The following is a 13,090-nucleotide window of genomic DNA, read 5'->3' on the forward strand; positions in this document are numbered from 1 at the left end:
TTTCTGAAACACCCCTGGTTTTTAAAATTTGATTGTTTCTACGCATATTTATAGCCATTTTAAAATTATATTTTCAGTTGGTTCTCATTCAAGTTTTTCCAACTTGCATGCAAGTCATATTATGCTGGGATATCAATAATAAAAATCAAAATGCTTTGCAGAACGTTAAATAAGTATGTCTCGATAATCTAATTGATCATATTTCATGTAATTTTGTCTGCTGAATCCATTCCTATCATTAGATTTTTCAAAAGGTCAGCTTTTTGAGTAAAAATTGAATTTTTGCAATTCCGTCGTGAAACTACTCACTTTTCCTGTCATTCTTGAACGACGAAATAGCCTACTTTTCTGTACCAAAAATAACAGAATCGAATAGCAACACTTTTCAAAATAAATGCTGAAAAGTTCTACTTTTCAGCACTCAAATGGGTGCTGAATAGTTGAACTTTTTAGCACTTGTTTCGAAAAGTAACACTTTTCAACTTTTTTTTTATTTAAACGATTTATTGGCAAAACACATGAAAATTTGACTTAGAATTTCAGTCAGTGTGTGTTTTTTGGAATTGCGAAAAATGTTGTATGGAACTCGTTGCAAAACTTGATTTTTTCAGCACTCTTCGTATTTATCCAACTCGGTGAACCTCGTTGGATAAATGTACGACTCGTGCTGAAAAAATCCTCTTTTTGCAACATGTTGCATAAACTACTATTTCGATGATTTTTTCAAAATAAAATCTATTTTATGCTAAAGTATGACTTAGAGATAACTAAATGTCGATGTCTCGTCAGTCTAATTGATCATTTTTTATGTATTTTTGTCTGCTGAATCCATTCCCATCATTGGATTTTTTCAAACAGGTCAGCTTTTTGAGTAAAAATTGAATTTTCGATGATTTTTCCAAAATAAAATTTATTCAATGCTAAAGTATGACTTAGAGATAACTAAACGTCGATGTCTCGTCAGTCGTCAGTGATCACTTTTAATGTATATTTGTCTGCTGAATCCATTCCCATCATTAGATTTTTCGAAAAGGTCAAGTTTTTGAGTAAAAATAGATTTTTCAAAATAAAATCTATTTTATGAGCAGTTTTTCGAAATCGGCCGATATCGACCATTTTTATTTGTTGTATTTTTTATTTGGCTCAAACTTTGTGTGGCCTACCCTATGACCAAAGAAGCTATTTTGTGCCATTGGTTCACCCATACAAGTCTCCATACAATTTGGGCAGCTGTCCATACAAAAATGGTACGTAAAAATTTAAACAGCTGGAACTTTTGAGTGAATTTTCTGATCAATTTGGCGTATTCGACAAAGTTGTAGGTATTTTTAAGGACTATTAGAAAAAAATAGGTACACGGAAAATTTGCCGAATTTTTTATTAACTTTTTTTCACAAAAACTCAAATTCCCAAAATACGTATTTTTTTGATTTTCGAGATTTTTTATATGTTTTAGAGGACAAAAAACCAAATTTTTTGAGCCATAGATAAATATGGTCAAAAAATCTGCCGCCAAGTTATGAATTTTGGAAAAAATGTGATTTTGGAAAAAATCGAAATTTCATACAACACGAAATTAGACCTAATCATTTTATGTTAAATTTGATTTGCAATCGAAAAGTACTTTACAGATTTTTTGATAAAGGACTCCGTATTCAAAATATAGTCACCCAAAGTTTGATTTAAGCGAAATATTTGCAGTTTTTATTTTTAAAAATATTGACCATGAGTGAATTTTTCTAAAAATATCAATTTTTAAAAGATTCTGATCTTTGATTTTCTATGAAATTGTCAAAGAGACATAGAACAGCAGTTTAAACAAAAGAGAAAAATTGAGGTTGTCTAAATCTTACCCAAAACCCCATAATTTTATAATGTCGATATTTATCTCAGCAACTTATGTTCCGATTTTCAATGTCAAAACATAAAACATTCGTAAAAAAATCCGATCTTTTCAAAAACAAAATTTTCAAAAAAAATCAAGAATAACATTTTTAAAGGGCGCAATATTGAATGTTTGGGTGGCTATATCTTGAAAACGGAGCCGTTTAACAAAAATCTGTACTTTTCGATTGCAAATTAAATTTAACATAAAAAATTAAACCAAATTTTGTTTTGTATGAAATTTTATTTTTTTTCCAAAAATAACTGCCTTTTCAAAAATTCATAACAAGGCGGCAGATTTTTTGAACATACTTCTCTATGGCTCAAAAAATGGGGTTTTTTGTCCTCTAAAACTTTTCAACATTTGGGAATTTGAGTAATTGTAAAAAAATGTTAATAAAGAATTCGGCAATTTTTTTTCCGTGTACCTTTCTTTCTCAATAGTCCTCAACAATACCTACAACTTTGCCGAAGACGCCAAATTGATCAGAAAATTCACTCAAAAGTTCCAGCTGTTTAAATTTTTACGTACCATTTTTGTATGGACAGCTGCCAAAATTGTATGGAGACTTGTATGTTCACCCATACAAGTCTGGCACAAAATAGCTTCTTTGGTCATAGGGAAGGCCCCCACAAAGTTTGAGCCAAATCAAAAAATATAACAAAAAAAAATGGTCGATATCGGCCGATTTCAAAGAGCATTGCTCATAAAATAGATTTTATTTTGAAAAAAATCATGGAAAATTCAATTTTTACTCAAAAACCTGACCTTTTTGAAAAAATCTAATGGGAATGGATTCAGCAGACAAAAATACATTAAAAGTGATCAATAAGACTGACGAGACATCGACATTTAGTCATCTCTGAGTCATACTTTAGCATAAAATAGATTTTATTTTGAAAAAATCATCAAAAATTCAATTTTTACTCAAAAAGCTGACCTTTTCGAAAAAATCCAATGATGGGAATGGATTCAGCAGACAAAAATACATTATAAATGATCAATTAGGCTGACGAGACAGCCACGAGTCATACTTTAGCATTAAATAAATTTTATTTTGAAAAAAATCATGGAAAATTCAATTTTTACTCAAAAACCTGACCTTTTTGAAAAAATCTAATGATGGGAATGGATTCAGCAGACAAAAATACATTAAAAGTAATCAATAAGACTGACGAGACATCGACATTTAGTCATCTCTGAGTCATACTTTAGCATAAAATAGATTTTATTTTGAAAAAATCATCGAAAATTCAATTTTTACTCAAAAAGCTGACCTTTTTGAAAAATCTAATGATAGGAATGGATTCAGCAGACAAAATTACATGAAATATGATCAATTAGATTACCGAGACATACTTATTTAACGTTCTGCAAAGCATTTTGATTTTATTATTGATATCCCAGCATAATATGACTTGCATGCAAGTTGGAAAAACTTGAATGAGAACCAACTGAAAATATAATTTTAAAATGGCTATAAATATGCGTAGAAACAATCAAATTTAAAAAAAAACAGGGGTGTTTCAGAAAGGGGAAAACGTGAACTATAAGATACATGTATTGGTTTAGTTGTTTATTCAATAGTTCTTTTGTAAAATAGTCGACAAAGTAGCTAATTTTGACCTAAACTAACATTTCAAACGGGTGTATCTCAAAATTGGGACCATTTGGAGCAATTCTGGACCCGGATTCGGATTCAGCAGGCAAAATTCTACTAGGAACACATATACTCGTCTCAGAGACAAGAAACATTTGATTTTTTGTTGAACTGTGTAATTTGTCGAACAATCCTGCGGTACAGAAAAAAAAAATCACATTTCCCATCACAGCAATAATTACAGTTCAAACACAGATTTCACATTAACCGGAATCGAAGCGTGACCATAAATTACTCCACGCCAAACCAACCAAGCAGCGTGACATGACATGACAGTGCCCCGCGGTGAAGCACCCCTTCGTTGTCAGGACCTCAACGAAAATCGAAAAAAAGGATACACTAATTGTTGCACTTTCCACAGTTTGGTGGTGGGCTTCCGTTGTGTAACGTAATGCATTTACGCGAGGGGGTGTTCATTCCCCCTATCTTTTTTTGATTATTTCTGGCAGTGGTCAACGATGTGTGAAAAAATGCAGGTGAAAAATCAGGAAGTGCATCGAGGATGGGAACATTTTGTTAAATGTGATTTGAGCAGATGCATTTTATGAAACTTATTTTCTGGATTTGGATTTTTTTTTAAAAGATAGGCTTCTTGGGAACAACTGGTCAGCCAAAAAACATTTTTGAATCTCTTGTTTAAATAATAATAATTTTACATAAAAAAGTTTTTAAGAGCGAGTCTACGAGCAAGCATACCCATCTCGCATCGTCCTCACCAATCTGCTTGAATTTTTAGGGATTTTTTGTACACTCAAACCGCGTTGCTTTGACACCAACTGTTTTCAAACGAGCGGGATCACTTTTTAGTTTGACACCTCTTTTACACGGAGTTCACACACACTACCAAATAGTTGTTTTGATAGTATGCGTAAGCGCCGTGTAAAAAGTGACAGTTCGTCACTTTTTAGTTTGACCAACGGGATACAGTCTAAAAAAGTGTCAAACGAAAAAGTGACCAACCACCGGGAGTTTAATGTACATATGAAACTAAGTAACTTCTAAGATAAGATAAGATTTACTTTTTCCTAGATATGCTAAACACAACTAATTACAAAACATTCTTAAAAACAAATTTTCCCTCTTTGAATACCCAGAATTCCATCGCCAGCTCAGGTCGAGTACCATCAAATTCTCTTAATTTATTGAATAAAATTTATTATGTTTTGACCATTAGTCACCATCAAGCCCTCGCGAGCGCGAGGTCATCAATCTTGCTCCTCGCGGTGGAATCGGTTGATTGTTCCAAACCCCTGTCCGGAGGAGAAAAGGTTGGCTTCTTTGATATTAGTTTTTGTTGCAGGCATCTTTTTAGATCCCCAGGCAGGAGAAGACACGGCCTAAGTGTTTATGCTCGCAGGTCATGGCGGGATGCTGCGTGACCACCTCAGAAGGGGCGGGGGTTCAACTCTCAGGTGTGATTGTGGCAACACTTTTTCGTCCCGCGTTTCGTTTTGTTTGACGAACGATGTGAGTACCCCGTGGTCAAGGTGAGTCATTTGTTAGAGAAAATTATTTCGCCTTCTCGGCGGAATGGTTTACGCCGTCGGGTTAATATGTGAGCTCTGCGGAAGGTATCATATGGAGATATCTCCATTTCGACCTTTCACGGACCATGGAGCGAAGCGAAGAATGGTACATTGCTTGTTTTTCGCCTTTGTTACGTTTGAAAAGACGTTTTGTATTTACTAGTTTTCGAACAGCTGAGGGCTTCCATAAATTTTCAAACTGATTCCGTCCGTAAAATAAAGATTTCAGTCTCGATAGTCGTATCCCATCACTTCACTTCACTTCACTTCACTTCACTTCACTTCACTTCACTTCACTTCACTTCACTTCACTTCACTTCACTTCACTTCACTTCACTTCACTTCACTTCACTTTACTTCACTTTACTTCACTTTACTTCACTTCACTTCACTTCACTTCACTTCACTTCACTTCACTTCACTTCACTTCACTTCACTTCACTTCACTTCACTTCACTTCACTTCACTTCACTTTACTTCACTTCACTTCACTTCACTTCACTTCACTTCACTTCACTTCACTTCACTTCACTTCACTTCACTTCACTTCACTTCACTTCACTTCACTTCACTTCACTTCACTTCACTTCACTTCACTTCACTTCACTTCACTTCACTTCACTTCACTTCACTTCACTTCACTTCACTTCACTTCACTTCACTTCACTTCACTTCACTTCACTTCACTTCACTTCACTTCACTTCACTTCACTTCACTTCACTTCACTTCACTTCACTTCACTTCACTTCACTTCACTTCACTTCACTTCACTTCACTTCACTTCACTTCACTTCACTTCACTTCACTTCACTTCACTTCACTTCACTTCACTTCACTTCACTTCACTTCACTTCACTTCACTTCACTTCACTTCACTTCACTTCACTTCACTTCACTTCACTTCACTTCACTTCACTTCACTTCACTTTACTTTACTTCACTTTACTTCACTTTACTTCACTTTACTTCACTTTACTTCACTTTACTTCACTTCACTTCACTTCACTTCACTTCACTTCACTTCACTTCACTTCACTTCACTTCACTTCACTTCACTTCACTTCACTTCACTTCACTTCACTTCACTTCACTTCACTTCACTTCACTTCACTTCACTTCACTTCACTTCACTTCACTTCACTTCACTTCACTTCACTTCACTTCACTTCACTTCACTTCACTTCACTTTACTTGCAATTTTATTATTCAGAATGCTCGAAAAAATCAAGCAAGGAAAAAATGAAAGTCTAGGAAATTCCTAACCACAACATCTCATAATGATCACCTAGATCGGCCTCAAAATATTATTCTCACTTCTTTGTGTTACCTTTCCAAATTAAAAAAAAAAACGGCGTGAAATGACCTACAATTGGGTGCCATGACCCAACCACCAGCCAGGTGGCCACTTTTCACGTTTAGATTAATTAGCCCGAGATCAAGTGGAGCTTAATCTAATAACGAGAGTTCACCCACCGGCAAGGGAAGCAAGGGGGGAGGCCCAATTTCTTTTCAATTTACCCACCCGGGAACCAACGGGGGTCCTAACAGACAACACACACAAAAGATACATATCCGAGACTTCCAATGAAGGAGCCAAAAAGTCTTGTTTGGATGCTTTGAAAGGCAAGAAAAATGATGGTTAATCATCGGGATCATGGATGGTCTGGACAGGGGGTTGAAGGAGAAGCTCCCTTTTTTGTGTACTCCAAACATGGGGTGCAAAACGAAAGAATTTGCTCGGCCACTCAAGAGCCCTCCTTAAGACCCCGAGGGGATTACTCACCTGAATACACGGAGAGAAGAACGATTGTCCATTTTGCAAATCTTAACAATTTTTCTCATTTCAAAAATGGTAAGCTCTTGATTTTTTTTTGGTTCATCTCATAACGTCATCGCTTGGAAGGCACATCGGTGAGTTAGTGGGCTGAAAACAAAAAAAAAATCAAAAAGACAAACATTTCTCCGTGCTGCCCCTTCGACAGGTAAGCCGCTCCAGCGTGTAAATCCAATTAATGAACTCTATTTCTAATTGAAATGTTTATAAATCTCTTTCTTCTCGGCCATCAACCAAACAATTGGAGAGAGAACCCACCAGGGGGGGTCAAGTGGCCAGCGGAGAGACCCCGTGCTGGAATCACCCAAATGACTTACGGTAACGCCTTCGAGCTGAACTGATGGTGATCGTTTGCCACTTTCGAGCCCTGGGACAGACGTCCGTCAATCATTAGTGTGCGAGGTTCAACCAGCGCTCAAAAACTCCCAAGTAAACGAACATTTCATAAATTCATTACCGGGTATCATTTATCATTTTCTCAAATTTATAACGATCTCTTGCAAGTGGAGAAGCGAGGGGCATTTCAAAGTTTTGCTTTTTTTATGACGGAGTACGGACACTCCGGGGGGGAAATGACTTATGGGGCAGCGGTTGGGGGGAAAATTGAGTCCGCAAACCAACTGGACGTGACTGAAGTTTGAGTCGCTTCTGATGTTGGTGAAAAGTGAGCGCAAAAAAAAGGTGCGAGAATGATTATCACTTATTTCAGATCCCCGACTGATTACCATGCGTGTCAATTGGGAAACACGTTTTTGAGTGATAAGTACAGGGTGTGATGATGGGAACGAATACGCAAACACGTGCAACCGATTCGGCACATTAAGTTGTTTTCAACGAAACTAATCAATTAGGAGTTTTAATGAAGAAGAAAAAAAAATCTGTTAACTTTAGCACACATAAATTTGTAAATTAGTTTCATACAATTTTCAATTTTTTCAGTAATATTTTCGATTTTTGAAAAAAAAAAAAAAAAATACATGGTTTGTATAAACTTAAGCAATAGCTAATATGTCATATCAAATGTGTAGCAAAAATAATACTAGTAAAAAACACATTTCAGTGCTGAAAGGTAAAACTTTTTTGCCCATATACACAGAAAAAAACGTTACTTAATCCACCCTTAGGTGGTTGGCGCCTTCCTCACATTTAAAGGGTGCTATCCAAAATGCAAAAAGTGCGTAAATAGCACTTAAGTGCTTATAACTTTTGATAGGGTTGTCAGATCTTCAATGTTTTGGACGCGTTAGAAAGGTCTTTTGAATACCTATCCAACGATAGGTTGCATGAGAGATCCGGACAACGTTTTCATCAACATATCTGAGATCCGGCCTCCAAAAAGCGTATAAATAACACTTAAGTGCTTATAACTTTTGATAGAATTGTCAGATCTTCAATGTCTTAGACGCGTTGGAAAGGTCTTTTAAATACCTTTCTGAAAATGTATAGCATGATGGGTATTCTTACAAAAACCACCCTTTTTACAATCTTCCGGACTTTTGTTAAACTCGTTTTTTTAGCATAACTTTTGAAGTACTTAACTTAACTTTATCGTTTTTAATAGCGACTTATGGGACCCCAAGACGGATCGAATGACGCCAAAACGGACAAAATCGGTTCAGCCAATGTCGAGATAATCGAGTGACAATTTTTTGATCAACATCCCACCACACACACAGACATTTGCTCAGAATTTGATTCTGAGTCGATAGGTATACGTGAAGGTGGGTCTAGGAGGTCTAATTGAGAAGTTCATTTTTCGAGTGATTTTATAGCCTTTCCTCAGAAACGTGAGGAAGGCAAAAAAATACATGGTTTGTATAAACTTAAGCAATAGCTAATATGTCATATCAAATGTGTAGCAAAACACCTTCACTCGGTGCCATACACAGAAAAAAATATGATAATATTCATCAGGAAATGGTGACAGAATTTGTGTAAAAAATGTGTAACGATAAATTTTATCAGTTAATGGTGAATATTCAACAGGTTCACATTTTTACACATTTTTAGGTAATAATACTCAAAAAAGAGGTAATATTCAACCTACCAAATTTTGAACATTACAAAATTCAACATGTTTTTTGTTGTGTACTCTCGTACACTTAGGAGCCCTGGGCGGCGAAGTCCTTGTAGATAACTGCACGGAAAAAAGTGCAAATGTACCATACTCAAGAATATTTTTTTTTCGTGGTTCTCAAATTCATGAAAAAATTTCTTTGCTTTATAAAATATAACACAGTTCAACAAAAAATCAAATGTTTCTTGTCTCTGAGACGAGTATATGTGTTCCTAGTAGAATTTTGCCTGCTGAATCCGAATCCGGGTCCAGAATTGCTCCAAATGGTCCCAATTTTGAGATACACCCGTTTGAAATGTTAGTTTAGGTCAAAATTAGCTACTTTGTCGACTATTTTACAAAAGAACTATTGAATAAACAACTAAACCAATACATGTATCTTATAGTTCACGTTTTCCCCTTTCTGAAACACCCCTGTTTTTTTTTAAATTTGATTGTTTCTACGCATATTTATAGCCATTTTAAAATTATATTTTCAGTTGGTTCTCATTCAAGTTTTTCCAACTTGCATGCAAGTCATATTATGCTGGGATATCAATAATAAAAATCAAAAATGCTTTGCAGAACGTTAAATAAGTATGTCTCGGTAATCTAATTGATCATATTTCATGTAATTTTGTCTGCTGAATCCATTCCTATCATTAGATTTTTCAAAAAGGTCAGCTTTTTGAGTAAAAATTGAATTTTCGATGATTTTTTCAAAATAAAATCTATTTTATGCTAAAGTATGACTCAGAGATGACTAAATGTCGATGTCTCGTCAGTCTTATTGATTACTTTTAATGTATTTTTGTCTGCTGAATCCATTCCCATCATTAGATTTTTTCAAAAAGGTCAGGTTTTTGAGTAAAAATTGAATTTTCCATGATTTTTTTCAAAATAAAATTTATTTAATGCTAAAGTATGACTCGTGGCTGTCTCGTCAGCCTAATTGATCATTTATAATGTATTTTTGTCTGCTGAATCCATTCCCATCATTGGATTTTTTCGAAAAGGTCAGCTTTTTGAGTAAAAATTGAATTTTCGATGATTTTTTCAAAATAAAATCTATTTTATGCTAAAGTATGACTCAGAGATGACTAAATGTCGATGTCTCGTCAGTCTTATTGATCACTTTTAATGTATTTTTGTCTGCTGAATCCATTCCCATCATTAGATTTTTTCAAAAAGGTCAGGTTTTTGAGTAAAAATTGAATTTTCCATGATTTTTTCAAAATAAAATCTATTTTATGAGCAATGCTCTTTGAAATCGGCCGATATCGACCATTTTTTTGTTATATTTTTGATTTGGCTCAAACTTTGTGGGGGCCTTCCCTATGACCAAAGAAGCTATTTTGTGCCAGACTTGTATGGGTGAACATACAAGTCTCCATACAATTTTGGCAGCTGTCCATACAAAAATGGTACGTAAAAATTTAAACAGCTGGAACTTTTGAGTGAATTTTCTGATCAATTTGGCGTCTTCGGCAAAGTTGTAGGTATTGTTGAGGACTATTGAGAAAAAAAGGTATACGGAAAAAAAATGCCGAATTCTTTATTAACATTTTTTACAATTACTCAAATTCCCAAATGTTGAAAAGTTTTAGAGGACAAAAAACCCCATTTTTTGAGCCATAGAGAAGTATGTTCAAAAAATCTGCCGCCTTGTTATGAATTTTTGAAAAGGCAGTTATTTTTGGAAAAAAAATAAAATTTCATACAAAACAAAATTTGGTTTAATTTTTTATGTTAAATTTAATTTGCAATCGAAAAGTACAGATTTTTGTTAAACGGCTCCGTTTTCAAGATATAGCCACCCAAACATTCAATATTGCGCCCTTTAAAAATGTTATTCTTGATTTTTTTTGAAAATTTTGTTTTTGAAAAGATCGGATTTTTTTACGAATGTTTTATGTTTTGACATTGAAAATCGGAACATAAGTTGCTGAGATAAATATCGACATTATAAAATTATGGGGTTTTGGGTAAGATTTAGACAACCTCAATTTTTCTCTCTTTTGTTTAAACCGCTGTTCTATGTCTCTTTGACAATTTCATAGAAAATCAAAGATCAGAATCTTTTAAAAATTGATATTTTTAGAAAAATTCACTCATGGTCAATATTTTTAAAAATAAAAAAACTGCAAATATTTCGCTTAAATCAAACTTTGGGTGACTATATTTTGAATACGGAGTCCTTTATCAAAAAATCTGTAAAGTACTTTTCGATTGCAAATCAAATTTAACATAAAATGATTAGGTCTAATTTCGTGTTGTATGAAATTTCGATTTTTTCCAAAATCACATTTTTTCCAAAATTCATAACTTGGCGGCAGATTTTTTGACCATATTTATCTATGGCTCAAAAAATTTGGTTTTTTGTCCTCTAAAACATATAAAAAATCTCGAAAATCAAAAAAATACGTATTTTGGGAATTTGAGTTTTTGTGAAAAAAAGTTAATAAAAAATTCGGCAAATTTTCCGTGTACCTATTTTTTTTCTAATAGTCCTTAAAAATACCTACAACTTTGTCGAATACGCCAAATTGATCAGAAAATTCACTCAAAAGTTCCAGCTGTTTAAATTTTTACGTACCATTTTTGTATGGACAGCTGCCCAAATTGTATGGAGACTTGTATGGGTGAACCAATGGCACAAAATAGCTTCTTTGGTCATAGGGTAGGCCACACAAAGTTTGAGCCAAATAAAAAAATACAACAAATAAAAATGGTCGATATCGGCCGATTTCGAAAAAAACTGCTCATAAAATAGATTTTATTTTGAAAAAATCTATTTTTACTCAAAAACTTGACCTTTTCGAAAAAATCTAATGATGGGAATGGATTCAGCAGACAAATATACATTAAAAGTGATCACTGACGACTGACGAGACATCGACGTTTAGTTATCTCTAAGTCATACTTTAGCATTGAATAAATTTTATTTTGGAAAAATCATCGAAAATTCAATTTTTACTCAAAAAGCTGACCTGTTTGAAAAAATCCAATGATGGGAATGGATTCAGCAGACAAAAATACATAAAAAATGATCAATTAGACTGACGAGACATCGACATTTAGTTATCTCTAAGTCATACTTTAGCATAAAATAGATTTTATTTTGAAAAAATCATCGAAATAGTAGTTTATGCAACATGTTGCAAAGAGGATTTTTCAGCACGAGTCGTACATTTATCCAACGAGGTTCACCGAGTTGGATAAATACGAAGAGTGCTGAAAAATCAAGTTTTGCAACGAGTTCCATACAACATTTTTCGCAATTCCAAAAAACACACACTGACTGAAATTCTAAGTCAAATTTTCATGTGTTTTGCCAATAAATCGTTTAAATAAAAAAAAAGTTGAAAAGTGTTACTTTTCGAAACAAGTGCTAAAAAGTTCAACTATTCAGCACCCATTTGAGTGCTGAAAAGTAGAACTTTTCAGCATTTATTTTGAAAAGTGTTGCTATTCGATTCTGTTATTTTTGGTACAGAAAAGTAGGCTATTTCGTCGTTCAAGAATGACAGGAAAAGTGAGTAGTTTCACGACGGAATTGCAAAAATTCAATTTTTACTCAAAAAGCTGACCTTTTTGAAAAAATCTAATGATAGGAATGGATTCAGCAGACAAAATTACATGAAATATGATCAATTAGATTATCGAGACATACTTATTTAACGTTCTGCAAAGCATTTTTGATTTTTATTATTGATATCCCAGCATAATATGACTTGCATGCAAGTTGGAAAAACTTGAATGAGAACCAACTGAAAATATAATTTTAAAATGGCTATAAATATGCGTAGAAACAATCAAATTTTAAAACCAGGGGTGTTTCAGAAAGGGAAAACGTGAACTATAAGATACATGTATTGGTTTAGTTGTTTATTCAATAGTTCTTTTGTAAAATAGTCGAAAAAGTAGCTAATTTTGACCTAAACTAACATTTCAAACGGGTGTATCTCAAAATTGGGACCATTTGGAGCAATTCTGGACCCGGATTCGGATTCAGCAGGCAAAATTCTACTAGGAACACATATACTCGTCTCAGAGACAAAATCTTGTTGGACTGTGTTATATTTGATTAATTTTTCAGTCACTTTTGCCTGACTTTTTGAGGGAAAT

This window comes from Culex quinquefasciatus, chromosome 3, assembly GCF_015732765.1.
Source record: "Culex quinquefasciatus strain JHB chromosome 3, VPISU_Cqui_1.0_pri_paternal, whole genome shotgun sequence".
Classification (NCBI taxonomy): Eukaryota; Metazoa; Arthropoda; class Insecta; order Diptera; family Culicidae; genus Culex; species Culex quinquefasciatus.